The sequence below is a fragment of the Canis lupus genome, chromosome 34, assembly GCF_048164855.1.
Source record: "Canis lupus baileyi chromosome 34, mCanLup2.hap1, whole genome shotgun sequence".
Classification (NCBI taxonomy): Eukaryota; Metazoa; Chordata; class Mammalia; order Carnivora; family Canidae; genus Canis; species Canis lupus.
The window spans coordinates 14,220,125-14,234,511 of NC_132871.1; the positions used below are offsets into that span (position 1 = coordinate 14,220,125).

At 43.7% G+C, this 14,387-nt stretch overlaps 1 long non-coding RNA gene across 2 annotated transcripts in view; it reads right to left on the minus strand.

The window, feature by feature from the left end:
• Positions 1-14,387, minus strand: part of LOC140624197 (uncharacterized) — a 153,155-nt gene that overhangs the window by 20,467 nt on the left and 118,301 nt on the right. The window contains exon 10 of one of the 2 annotated variants that reach the window (XR_012023711.1): positions 12,610-12,758. The exons of the other annotated variant lie outside the window; for it this stretch is intronic. This is a non-coding gene — a long non-coding RNA (uncharacterized lncRNA). The remainder of the gene's footprint in view (positions 1-12,609; positions 12,759-14,387) is intronic. 2 annotated transcript variants of the gene reach the window in all.

The window sequence follows — 14,387 nt, forward strand, 5'->3', positions numbered from 1 at the left end:
GCTTTGGGGGGGTAAGCAGAGTTGCGGGGGAATATGTGTCTTAGAATTGATGAGGTACAGAGTATGGATTATGTCCTTTAATTCTATGTAATACCATGAAGTAGGTGTCACACTCATTTTACAGACGAGGAAACTGGGCTCAGGTAGTTGAGAACTTTGCCCAAAATTAAGCCTGCAGGGTTAACACTACTGCTGTCATGGTTTCACCAAGCAACGTTTAGAACTCGAAGGCATAAAATGAGGCCTGTGTGTGCTTGGGTGGAATCACTTTTCCAGGATCCTCGAAGTTTGGTAAGATATAGAGGCAGGATTTGAACCATATTTTTTACTCTAACTCCTGAAGCCTTGCCATGACACTGCACTACCGCCTCTCTGAAAAAGAAGGGCTATCAGCCACTTCCTCCTTGTAGAAATGTATGTTTCCTGTTAATGGTCCAAAAAGGCATTTCATTTTCACTCCTATGTAGAATTTTGCAATTAAAAGCTTTTGTCTTCTGTTTAAGAGTTTTAGGAATTTGACAAAGGGACCATCCCTAAACTCTGCTCCCAGCCTCTGTTCCACCAGCCAGACCTGTCAGAGAGGACACCCCTTTGGGTTAAGACATTAAAGTCCCCTTCCTTTCAAAATGGACAGGCTTAAACTAGAAGTAGAAACCCAACAAAGAAGTTACTCTCCATCACTAAGAAGTTAAGAAGACCCTATTAGTCAAAAGCATTAACACCAAAGGATGCCTGGGAGGAAGCTATAGGGTTGGTGCTGAGTAGCCGAAGGATAGCCGTGCTGTGGTCTTCTTCATTTCCATTCTACCCAGCCTGTTGCAGTTCATAAAAACTAATTGATTAGTTCCTACTACAGAACTCCTCTTAGCCATTAATCCAGAACCATCAATCCAGTATTTCCAGGGACTACCTACAAGGAGGCCCACTGCCGTTGCCATCATGCCACACATCATCACCCAACAGCCTAAGCTTGCCATCGCCCTTCCCCAGGATTTGTGGTAAGAAAGCCAGGGTTTAAAACAGGACTTGAACTTGGGGTCCTTGAACCTCCTTGAAATCCACACCAATCTGTTGCCAAAATAAGTTGCTTGTTTAAACTCTAAATAAGTTTTAGAGCAAGAGTCCATAACTCTCATCAGGTACCAAAGAGATCTAAGAGCGAAGAACTGCTGTTTTAGGAGAAAAGCACTAAACCAAAGTCAGTACAAGTCTCAGGGAGATGCTGATACCAAAACATAGTCAACTGCCTGTTTTTCTTTGACCACAAGATCACTCTTTAAAAAAAAAAAAAAAAAAGTGTGTATTTATGTGATTAAGAACAAGCTCATTATGTTTATCTGGCTTATAGTATTTCTAACTTGTTTGTAACATCTTTAAGTTGTTAATCAGTTAAGAATTTCTTATTAGTATTAAATTATTAAAATAATGATTTAAGATTTACTCCTTTAATATAGCTTATATTGGGGCGCCTGGGTGGCTCAGCAGTTGAGCGTCTGCCTTCAGCTCAGGGCATTATCCTGGGGTCCCGGGATTGAATCGTGCATCGGGCTCTCTGCATGGAGCCTGCTTCTCCCTCTGCCTGGGTCTCTACCTCTCTCTCTGTATCTCTTATGAATAAATAAATAAAATCTTTAAAAAAAATAAAATAGCTTGTATTATCCTAGAGAACTGATCGAACTTCCACTTTTTAAAGCGCTGTACCACTTCATTTTGAGGAATATAGTTGAGCAAGAATCCTACTTTTGGCCTTGTCAGACTACTAAACAAAAAATATTGAGCTGCACAGAAATCATCCCACCCCAGGTTCATTCTGACCTTCTTTTCCTCAGCTACTTTTTATATATCTTTGCTTTGTTTTTAGAAATGCATTATTTATTACTTGAACTAAAGCAGTAATTTCTTTCTTTTAATGTAAAAAAGCTCTGCCAACTCAACCAGCTTCCTGAATCAACAAAAATGAGATCATTAGGCACTACTTAAAAAAAAAAAGCAGGGGCACTTGGATGGCTCAATCAGTATGTGTCCCGACTTGGTTTCAGCTCAGGCCCTGATTGCAGGGTCATGAGATTGAGCCCCACGTGGGGCTCTGAGCTCAGCTTGGAGTCTGCTTAAGACGCTCTCTCTCCCTCACCTTCTGCCCCTGCCCACCTTGCACACAGGCTCACTCTCTCAAATAAATAAATCCTTAAAAATAAAAATAAAAATTTAAAAAGCATCCTCTTTTAAGAAAGCAGCTTCTCTACTCATCCATCACCTTGTTTCCTTGATCCATCTCCCTCTGACATGCAAATGCTTCCATCTCAGATTTCTCTACCTTCAGGTCCTTCCAGTCCTTGATCCGTAGCCCCATAGAAAAAGCTAATTTTGGCATCTGAGTCGGGCCTTTCCAAGTGGCTACTTTGAGGGAAACAACCTACAAAGGCTTGAGAGAAACTGTAAACTGGAGGGACATACCCTTCAAGCAGGAATGTTTGTCCGGGGCTGGTTGCACATATGTCCAAACTCCTGTATTTCCTCCCTTCCATGCCAACTCTTGAAAGAGGTTAAGTTCATCACAAATAAAGGAACATAGCTTTCAGGAAGTAGTAATTTTTTCATTTCTTAAATGGTCGCCTTTGGGGTTTCATTGAGGTTTATTTTTTCTCTTCCATTTCTGCAAAGGACGTTGAATCTCTCTGCCCCTCCAATCCTCCTGACCACAGCAAAGCAAACCTCTGATGATGTGAGAGAAAGTGGGTCCAAAATCCCTGATATAATTTCTACAACTGAGGCATATCCCACCTCAGGAGTGCTCACCTACTCTCAAGAGAAGCAAAAAAAAAAAAAGTTCCCTGCTTCCTTTGCAGCTAGGCCTCGCCCGAGCATCAGATGATCTTGCACAAGGCTTCATTCAGAAATGAGTCACAGAGGAAGCCAACTGCGCAGAATCCATTTCCTAGAAAGGGCAGTGGTGGGCATCCAGCTCGCAGGGGCACCAGTGGCATGAGCTGTGCTGTGAGGTCTAGACATAGAGGCAGCAGCAGAGGCCCCTTGATGCTTCCCTCTTGGGATGCAGTTGGTCTGAGCATTCTTCTGGTGGCCTGACCTCCACACTTGACCCTCTGGTCCACCTGGAGATTCTGAGAATGTCTTAATACCTTTAATAAAGTCCTTTTCTGCTTCAACTGCTGTAAGCGGGTTCTGTCATGGGTAACTAAGGTCCTTAGGAGGCACGGTGCCCATGGAGGCCTGCATGACATCCAGCCGGCTTCTCTTGTTGCATCTGGTGGTGACCTCCCCTTCTCATGAGCCTTCTCCTTCTCTTCCAAGGAGCTAAGCTCTTTCCTGCCCCAGGCCTTCACTCAAGCTGGCCCCTCAGCTGAGAATGCCCTGTCCCTGCTCTAAACCCTGGCTCCCTCCTAAACTGAGAACACAGCTCAAAACTGACAGGTTAGGTCCCCTTGGAGCACATCCTCCTGGCATCCTATACTTACCCTTCATGACACTTATCACAATTGAAATTAAGTACTTAGTTGGCTAATTAGTGTTTTTCTCCCCCAAAGAGACTGTAATAATTATAACTAACATTTGCTGAGTTCTTTCCAAATACTAGGAAGTCTTCTAAGCACTTGACATGGATTATCTCATTTAATCTTCACTGCAACTCTGGGGAAGGTATTATAACAACACCCATTTTACAAATGGGGAAACAGAGGTTTAGAGAAATTAAACAACAAATCCTGAATCACATGAGATGTTCTGTGGATGCCTGGGTTGCTCAGTAGTTGAGCATCTGCCTTCAGCTCAGGGCATGATCCCAAGGTCCCAGGATCGAGTCCCACATCGGGCTCCCTGCAGGGAGCCTGCTTCTCCCTCTACCTGTTCTCTGCCTCTCTCTGTGTGTCTCTCATGAATAAATAAATAAAATATTTTTTAAAAAAAGAAAAGTATGTTCTGGAGCCAGGAAATCTGATTCCGGGGCAACTCTTAATCCCATCTGTGGTCTGCATGGTGGGTGCCTGACCCCACCCCCAAAAGATGTGCAAAAAAGCCATGGGAGGGGGAGGGGAAGGGGAAGAATATAGGGCATTTATCTCTCTGTATATATATATTTATATATTTATTTACCTCATCCTATTTTATGTCCATTTTATAAATGTCTATTTTATGATGTACATAATCGCAATGCATTACATAATTTCTAAGTAAATGAAAACAGCATGAACAGGCTCAATTTTTTTTCCTACATGGATCTGCAAAGACTGAAGTTTGGAGGCCACTGCTCTCAGCTCTGCGAAAGCAGGACTCTCACTCCCCAGCGTGGCCCCAGCAGCTCACACAGAACCTGAAGACACAGCACATACCCCAGAACCATGTGTTGACTGAGCAACTGCCCTCTCATGGGGCCAACGACCCTCAGCAGTAACTGAGAGGAAGAAAGCACCAATGTCCCATTGGAAAGTTAGGATTTCTGATGTTTTTTAATCTCTGAAGACTTCCTTGCTTGCTCCTCCTTAAATTCTGAATCTGAGACCAATTTTCATTCGTGCTTGTAGACTGCTCTCTGCAGAGAATAATTTTCAGTTGAGCCAGAGGTGTGGGCCAGTCCCTCAGGTGGCCTGTGGTTTCTTAGATCATTTTGCACTGACCTGCTGTCACGGGCTGTGAAGCCTGTGTGGGGACTGCTGGTGCCGGGGGGCAGCTCGGGGACATGCGAGTCACCTGTGGAAAGTCTGCACCCAGTTCCTCTCTCTTTCTGCCCCAGCTGACCTCCCACACACACCATGTGGGCTCCTCCTTTCCCGGAAGTTACAAAGGGTCATGGGAGCCTGCGGGGGCAGGGGGTGGTAACTGAGCAAGGGAAAAAGAGATAAAAACAAGGTTTTTATCAAAGAGTGAAAGAGGCCAACATTCTGAGAACATGGCCTTTCATCCCGCTTGACAACGGGGTGGTGGAAGTAGAACACCACTAAACAAATTCTTGCTAAATTAAAACTTAATTAAAATCACCATCCAACATGGGTGAAAAGATGCAACTGGCCAGCCACGTGGGCGTGGATTTCCCACAGGGCCCTTGAAAGCACCGCTCTGGACATAGGTTCATACCCCATCAATGTTATTCTTCAGTCATTTTTAGAATTCTGCAACCGTCGAACTGTTTTTAGATGTCTGCGGGTTTTTTCTTCTTTAAAAATCTAAGAAACGAGAGGCTGTGTGGGGTGGAGGGGCAGCATAAGAGGCTTGCAGAAATATCAGCCCTGACCACCAAAAAGCAAGCGGGGTCAAAGATCTCAAGGTCAGGGAAGGTGAGCCAGTGAAGAGGTCAACGGCTGCATTTACAGCCACAGGTGCGCCCCGCGGGGTCGGTGACCCTGGAAATCGCTCCTGGAGCTAAGGGTGACCCAGGGCCCAGGCTCCCGCTGGCATTTGTCGTCGGCCGGCTCCTTGGATCTCCACCACCTTAAACACTGCCTGCGGGATGCAAGCAATTGCCTGGGTCATTCGTGCTGCCTGTGTTAGTTAGACAGGAAGCAGCTAGTAACTGCCACAGCGTGGAGCTGGGTGTTGACAAAGGCCACTCCTGCGGCTGCACCCCTCCTGTGTGTTTGAAAACCCATGAGCTTCGCCGTCCAAGTGTTCCATGCAGGGATAACCCTGAAGCTGGTGTTCGCAGGGCCACCTGCCAGATTCCTTTGAAGTAAATTTCTCATTTATTTAAAATGTACGAAATTTGATGGAAACCTTCAATACATTTTAAAAGATATTTTAAGAATGTCTCCAAAAACACTTCACAAAATACATTTTTAAAATGTTTTCTCGGGATCCCTGGGTGGCACAGCAGTTTAGCGCCTCCTGGAGACCCGGGATCGAATCCCACGTCGGGCTCCCGGTGCATGGAGCCTGCTTCTCCCTCTGCCTATGTCTCTGCCTCTCTCTCTGTGTGTGACTATCATAAATAAAAAAAAAAATTTTTTTTAATTTAAAAATGTTTTCTCTACAAATATGTAACTGATAGGCACACTCATCAATGCAGCAATCATTTAGTTAGAGCTTGCTATGTGCCCGGCAGTGTGCTAATTGCTGGGAATGTAAAATGCAATAAATAAATAAATAAATACACACATACACATACATACACACATTATGTATACATACATATGTCTGCAAATTCATACCCTGTTAAATTGGAACTGAAGTATTAGCCATCTAATCTTGACATCAAATATATCACTTGGTTAGCTCCCAAAATGAAAATAGGAAAATATCTGTTCTGTTTGGATTATTGCCAAACTAATGGTTCTCAATCAAGTGTATTCACTTGAATCACTTTGGCAGCTTTTTAAAAGCAGTAATGTCAAAGCCCCACCTCAGACCTACTAAATCAGAATTCCTGATAATGGGCCCCAAAAGTACATCCTTTGAAAAGCTCCCAGGTCATTTTGAAGCTTTCCCCCTTTTTCAGAGTCACTGATCTAAATGATCTTAACAGTAGCTGAACAACTAGATCTACATTAGCTATGTACTAGTAGCTGCTTTCAAACCAAATTTCTTTATAATTTTTAAGTGATTGCCATCCAGTGTGATCATGTTTAATAAGCAAGGGCCTCTCTCTCCCTCTGCTGCTTCCCCTGCTTGTTTTCTCTCCCTCTCTCTCTGTTAAATAGATTTTTTAAATCTTTTAAAAAATAAAATTAAAAAAATAAGAAGGGGCTATGTGGTGGGGTGGAGGGTACTTTTGTCTAAAGAGGGATCCAGGGATGCCTGGATGGCTCAGCAGCTGAGCATCTGCCTTTGGCTCAGCTCATGACCTTAGGATCCTGGGATCCTGGGATTAAGGCCTGCACTTGGCTCCATGGGGAGCCTGCTTCTCCCTCTGCCTATGTCTCTGCATCTCTCTCTCTCTCTCTCTCTGTGTGTGTGTGTCTCTCATGAATAAATAAATTTTAAAAATCTAAATAAATAAATAAATAAATAAATAAATAAATAAATAAATAATAAAGGGGGATCCAAAACATGCTAGACACCATGACTGAGATGTCCAGGGCAAAGCTGATAAGGAGCCTAGACGGAACATGAGGGAAAAAAGACTACATGAGGGAAGGAGCCCTATATCTAGGGCTAAGGTGGTGCCCCAGAAATAAAATCCAACTCAGACACTGAGAAAGGGGTGTGGGAGAACCACAGATCACATCCAAACCTTACTCACTAGAAGAAAGGTCTATATTCCATCCCCAGTTCAAGTACCAGTTGGGGCAGACCCAATTAACAGCAGGTCCTACTAGCATAGGCAAAGCAAGGGCCCCTATTCCACACACTAAAAAACTGGGGCAAAAACAAAGGAATATTACTAATGCCATTGTTCTAAATGCCTGAAAAGAATGAACCCAATAGTAGTGTTAGATGCCTTCAAGTTGAGGAGCTTGGTCTCAATTAAAGCCGTTCCAGAAAGAAAGGTTTTAAAAAACCTTGTTTTCATCAACAAAATTCTGTTTATGCTCTGTCGGTGTGCCCCTGGCCTTCAGTACATTGACTTTTGACATTCCAGTCATGCCACAGGTCAGTGTGAACACGCTCAGGCCAACATTAACATTAACCCCCTTAAGTATGATCATGCTGTGATTATTAGTAAAGGATTTTAAACAATGCTCTCCAATAAAAATAGACTGTGAGCCACCAATGTAAGCAACATAGGTAACTTTTACGTTTTCTAGTAGCCACATTAAAATAACTAAAGGTGGGATCCCTGGGTGGCTCAGTGGTTTGGCGCCTGCCTTTGGCTCAGGGCGCGATCCTGGAGACCCGGGATCGAATCCCACGTCGGGCTCCCGGTACATGGAGCCTGCTTCTCTCTCTGCCCCTCTCTCTCTCTCTCTCTCTGTGTGTGACTATCATAAATAAATAAAAATTCATATAAAAAAAAATAACTAAAGGTGGGACACCTGGGTGGCTCAGCGGTTGAGCATCTATCTGCCTTTGGCTCAGGGCGTGATACTGGAGTCCTGGGATGAGTCCCACATCAGGTTTCCAGCATGGAGCCTGCTTCTTCCTCTGCCGGTGTCTCTGCCTCTCTCTCTGTGTCTCTCATGAATAACTAAAATCTTTCAAAAATAAATTAATAAAAATAAAAATAAAATAAAATAAAATAAAATAAAAGGTGAAATTAATATATTAATATTATTTGTTTAGCTCAATAGATCTAAAATGTTGTCACTTCAATATATCCACATGAAAAAATTATTGATGAGATATTTTATATTCGTTTTTCATGGTAAGTCCTTGAAATCCAGTTGCATATTTTATGCATAGCACATCTCAATTAGCTAGCTACATTTTTTAACTTTATCAAGGAATAACCAGGAATAATTGATAAATGTATTTTAAGTTATAAAGCTAGATCATCTCAAGTTCCTCACAGCCACATATGGCCAGTGGCTCCCATACAGGACAGTACAGCTCTAGAGGAAGGTAAAGAGTAGCTATAGGGTCAGGGTCAATATCCAAAACCATCTCTCAGTGCCAATTTTGGAGGATGTAAGTTTTTTTCTCTTTTTTTCTTTTTTAAAGATTTATTTATTTATTCATGAGAGACACACCGAGAGAGAGGCAGAGACACAGGCAGAGGCAGAAGCAGGCTCCATGCAGGGAGCCCGACGTGGGACTCGATCCTGGGTCTCCAGGATCACTCCCCGGGCTGAAGATAGCGCTAAACCATTGAGCCACCCGGGCTTCCCCCTCTCCCCCTTTTTTTTCTTAATATAAGCCACTTTTACTCTCATCCTTAGGCGATAGCAATCTATCACCCATGGCTTGGATGTCTTCTTTTTCAATGGGCATGATTATTTGGGATAATTTTTTTACCTTTTGGTTGGCTCTTACGCAGAAACCCTTTCTTAAATGGGCCAAAGCTATTCCCATCAGGACTCCTTGCCTTGTTTGAGTCTCTGGAATTTAGTGAATCAGAGGCTGTCAACCCTGCCTGGGCCCTTGGAGTATATCTGACTTGCTCCCTAATGAGGCCTGTAAGCTGTTCCACGAAGAGGCCCAACCTTTCAAGGACCCACAATTTTAAACATACAGTTCCTTTTGTACATCCTGAAGGTCCTCTTGGTCTCAGCGTTTGCCTTTCTCTGCAGTTTTTCTCAGTCTGTCTTGATATACAAGGACCAGGGTAGCACTCAGCCTTTTAATCCTAGATGGCATACACTTCAGTGCAAAGATTACTTTTGGGGTTTGTATCTATTTCAGTCAAGACTACATTTTCTGCATTCCCTCATCTTCCCTTTTTTTTTTTTAAACTGTTGTCACACCTCAGTAAGGAAATCACATTCCTAAAATCCAGGATCCTTCTCCATGGGCCTTCTGACTTTTGAAAAACAAATTCTTTGAGAAGGCAGATCAGAATTCCAAAACCTCAAACATCAACAGGGAGTGGCCAGTCTGACAGTTATTACCATGTACAAACTTGTCTAATATTTTTTTATCCTGAAACTTAATTTGGGTGACTAATAACCCCTGGGATAGGCCAGACACTTGTTTCTTACCCACCCCACCCAAATTCCCAAGTGGTTCTCAAAAACATGCCATAAGAAAGACTGTTCTGTTCATTTTTAACGTTCTAAACCTTCAAAGCCAAAGCTGAATGATGAGCAAAGTACTTCCCCCCTACTGCACCAGATGACCTTGATGTAGAGACTTTGGAAGGACCACTGATGTGGGGCTTGATATTTCAGTCATTGAGTCACCATGATCCATGATGAAGAAAGAAAGCCCAATTTTTGGTACAACACCATTGGCAAGGATTGGGATGTGACTATCAGGATTCTGAGAGGGACTCAAAAAGAGGGGGGGAGGGTGCCTGGCTGGCTCAGTTGGTTAAGTGTGGGACTCTTGATTTAGGTTCAGGTTGTGATCCCAGGGTCATGAGATTGAGCCCTGCATTAGGCCCTGCTCTGGCCATGAAGCCTGCCTAAGATTCTCTCTCTCTCTCTCCCTCTGCCCCTTCCCCTCCTTCTCTTTCTCTGTCCCTCTCTAGAAAGAAAGAGGCAAAGAGAGAAAGAAAGAAAGAAAGAAAGAAAGAAAGAAAGAAAGAAAGAAAGAAAGAAAGAAAGAAAGAAAGAAAGAAGAAAGAAAGAAGAAAGAAAAAGAAAAAAGAAAGAAAGAAAGAAGAAAGAAAAAGAAAAAGGAAAGAAAGAAAGAAAGAAAGAAAGAAAGAAAGAAAGAAAGAAAGAAAGAAAGGAAGGAAGAAAGGAAGGAAGGAAGGAAGGAAGGAAGGAAGGAAGAAAGAAAGAAAGAAAGAAAGAAAGAAAGAAAGAAAGAAAGAAAGAAAGAAAGGGTGAGAGAGAGAGGGAGGGAGAGGAGAGGAGAGGAGAGGAGAGGAGAGGAGAGGAGAGGAGAGGAGAGGAGAGGAGAGGAGAAGAGAAGAGAAGAGAAGAGAAGAGAAGAGAAGAGAAGAGAAGAGAAGAGAAGAGAAGAGAAGAGAAGGATAAACGAAAAGAGAAATGGGATGGGCGAGGAGTACTCAGTTGGCTGGTGGAAGAGACACAAGGTTGGTGGATTTAGATTGCAGAAAATGGGGCAGGCAGGCAGGCAGGCAGGCACTGGCACATTCCTCAGGATGCTCTGGTTGGCTCCCTGCAGGATGCCCTTTCCCACTGAAGTCTTTAAAATGCTAAGTATGGGAACAACCGAGAGGGGCTGGGAGGGGAGAGGGGAAATTGGTAATTCCTCATCACATTTCATCTGTTAGACAATGCTCGGTTCCACTGAGGGATCAGCAATTTGACACTGTCTTCCTGCTCTCAGGGCCCACACTTCCTTCTCCCCCCACCCCACCGTGGGGCTCAAGACTTTAATTATAGGGAAGGTGAAGGTTTTGCATCTGTCTGGAAAACAAGGCGGGCATTTTTTTTTTTTTCTGCTCCTTTTAAATCCTGGGATTTTCCATCATTAGCCATCAAATGAATTCTTAAGGAGTTTCTTGCTAATCCCCGTCTGGGTGATTTTAGACGCGCACACGCACAGGCACACACACGCACACAGCCACAGTATAAATGCAGGTTGGAGTAAACAGCAGGCAGTCCATTACTGCCAGCAGAAATCCTGAATCCTTTTCTTCAAAGAGGAGGACTTTTCCTGGGTTTTCCAAGTAATAAGCAGACAGGAAGCAAGGGCAGCAGTTCCTTGGTGGAGCTGGCATCCACTGTGGTGCTTGCGGCTGCCCCAGGCCGAAGCTGCCCTGGGAGGAACGACTGTTCCACTCCGGCTGACACATGACTCAGTGTGTCATGATTATCTGAGTGGCGTGGAGGTCTCTGGGGGGGCCTATCGCCCATCGGGCGCCGCAATTGAAGGGCTCGGGGAATAAGAAGGCAGAGACCTTGTCACAAACCCTAGGGGCTCTATGTTCTGGTCACAGACCATTCTCTCTCCTACCTTTCAGAGACAATCTGCTGTTAGTTAGCAGAGACCTGATGATTTTTCAACAATTTATTTGACCTACTAAATTCTCAACCTAAGAAAATTACTGACATAGGTTCATGGTTTTTACAGTTTAAAACAGTCCCACGTGGGCACGTGGGTGGCTCAATGCTTATATTTGCCTTTGGCTCGTGTTGTGATGCCAGGATCCGGGGATCGAGTCCTGCATCAGGCTCCTTGCAGGGAGCCTGCTTCTCCCTCTGCCTGTGTCTCTTGCCTCTTTCTGTGTCTCTCGTGAATAAATAAATAAAATCTAAAAAAAAAAAAAAAAAGTCCCACGCTGGGGGGTGCCTTTGATCCAAGGTTTGCAGCAATATTCAAGAAAGGCCATCAACCAATAAATGGATTTTTTTCACGTGGTCATCCACCCAATGAATATTATTCAGCCATGAAAAGAAAGGAGGCACCAATACATGTAGCAACACAGATGAGGCCTGAAAACATCATGCTAAGTGGAAGAAGCCACAAAAGGCCACCTATTGTCTGATGTCACCTCTATGAAATATCCCAAGTAGGCAAATTCCTGGACAGAACACAGATCAGTGGTTACCAGGGATGGAGGGGACAGGGAAGTGAGGAGCAGCTGCTAAAGAATACACGGTTTCCTTTTGGGGGGTTGAGAATGTTTTAGAATTAGTGTGATAGTTGTACCATGTTGTGAATTTGCTAAGGGTCTCTAATGGTAGATTTTATGTTGTTGTTGTTGTTGTTGTTGTTGTTGTTTTTTTTTTTTTTTTTTTATGATAGTCACAGAGAGAGAGAGAGAGAGAGAAAGAGGCAGAGACACAGGCAGAGGGAGAAGCAGGCTCCATGCACCGGGAGCCCGATGTGGGATTCGATCCCGGGTCTCCAGGATCGCGCCCTGGGCCAAAGGCAGGCGCCAAACTGTTGCGCCACCGAGGGATCCCCATAGATTTTATGTTATATGAGTTTTGTCACATGTTTTTAAAGAGCCAAATGAGTTAAAAAATAAAATGAAAGGAAGCCACGCTAGGTATCATCTTTAGCAGAGGCCTTCCTTCTCTTCATTCCTGAGTTCAGCCTTGTTAAAAGCTTCCCTGAGTTAATCAACAACCAATTTTTCCAATCAGCCCCATAAAGGAACTATCTGATGAAGTGGGCCAATGCCAGACAACCACTGTGTACACTGACCTTGGTCTGTATTAATCATCAAAATGCCGCTGTCTCCACACAAGCCCATGGAGGCCTCTCACAAAGGTGATGGAAAGCAGTCACGCGGAGATTTTCTTCAGACCAGGGAACAGCCTTAAGATTCATTTCACCCTGGGAACTTGTCTTCACTGAAACACAAGGTGGTTCAAAGGTCTGAGCTTTTCACTGCATGACGATAATTTGGTGTGTAAATAAAAAGGCACATCTAAACGGGGAGGTGGATATGGAGGTGCATGTATTGATATTTTTCAAATCAGAAACTTGTCAACAGTGTTACCTAAGGGAAAGAGACTGGGGCAGGGGAATGTATTTGTTATATTGTACTTTTTAAAGCCATTTAAGATCCCCCATATGTAATTATATGATTTTAATAACATATATTTATATCTTATATTTGCACATAAATATAGATAATACATAAATACAATATAAAAAAATACCAGCTGGGTCACTGGACTTTTTCAACTGGGTCTCATTAATTTAATCATTAGAAAACAGTCAATCGAATTCAAATTGACAGGCATTCTCATAAAACGACTCAGACACTTCAAAAATGTCAACAACATAAAGGACGAAAAAAATTGCTGAGGGACCGTAGCAGATGAAAGGGCGCTACAGAGACCTGACAATAAATGCAATGCACGAATCTTGTTGAATCCTGAGTCAGAAAGTTGTTTACAAATTTTAGAAAGGACATTATTGGGACAACTGGAAATTTCAATTTGGACTGTAGATTGATTGGATAATGGTACTCCTGATAAATCAATGTTTAAATTCCTGGGTGTGATAAATGTAAGAGACGGTAGGAGAATGAATTTGCTTTTAGGAGATAAATGATGAAAGAGATGGTTTAACATGTCAACTTCTGTATGTGCGCATGTCTGTGTATGTATGTATGGTGTGCGGACATGTGTACAGATGTGGGTGTGGATGTGTATGGTGTGTACACGTGTGTGGGTGTGGATGTGTGTGTGGCTGTGTATGGTGTGTATATGTGTGCAGATGTGGGTATGAATGTGGGTGTGGATGTGTATGGTGTGTATATGTGTGAGGATATTTGTGTGGATGTAGGTGTGGGTGTGGGTGTAGATGTGGGTGTAGGTGTGGATATGGGTGTGGATGTGGGTGTGGATGTGTATAGTGTGTATATGTGTGTGGATGTAGGTGTGGATGGGGGTGTGGGTGTGGATGTGGGTGTACGTGTGGATGCATATGGTGTGGATGTGTATGGTGTGTATATGTGTGCAGATATTTGTGCAGATGTAGGTGTGGATGTGGGTGTGGGTGTGGATATGTATGTGGATGTGTATGGTATGTGTATGTGTGTGGATATGGGTGTGGATGTGTATGGTGTGTATATGTGTGAGGATGTGAGTGCGGATGTGCATGTGGATGGCGTGTATATGCGTGAGGATGTGGGTGTGGATGTGTACAGTGTGTATATGTGTGAGGATGTGGGTGTGGATGTGGGTGTGGATGTGGATGCGCGTGTATATGTGTGTGGAGACAGAGCGATAAAGCAAATGTAGACATCTCTGAATTTTTATCTAAGAAGTGTCTTTGAAAAGAAAAAAGAAAAACTCTGATTTTTATTACATCAGTTGCAGCAACCAAGAGCCGGAAGCAGTGGTGTGAAGTGTCAGCTCTCAGCCACCAAACCGACTTTCAGCACAGCCCCCCTTACCCTCAGCTGAATCACGGGCCCCCCAGCAGAGGAGCTCGCTCGGGCCCGGCAGCCGGCGGCCCACTGCCTGCAC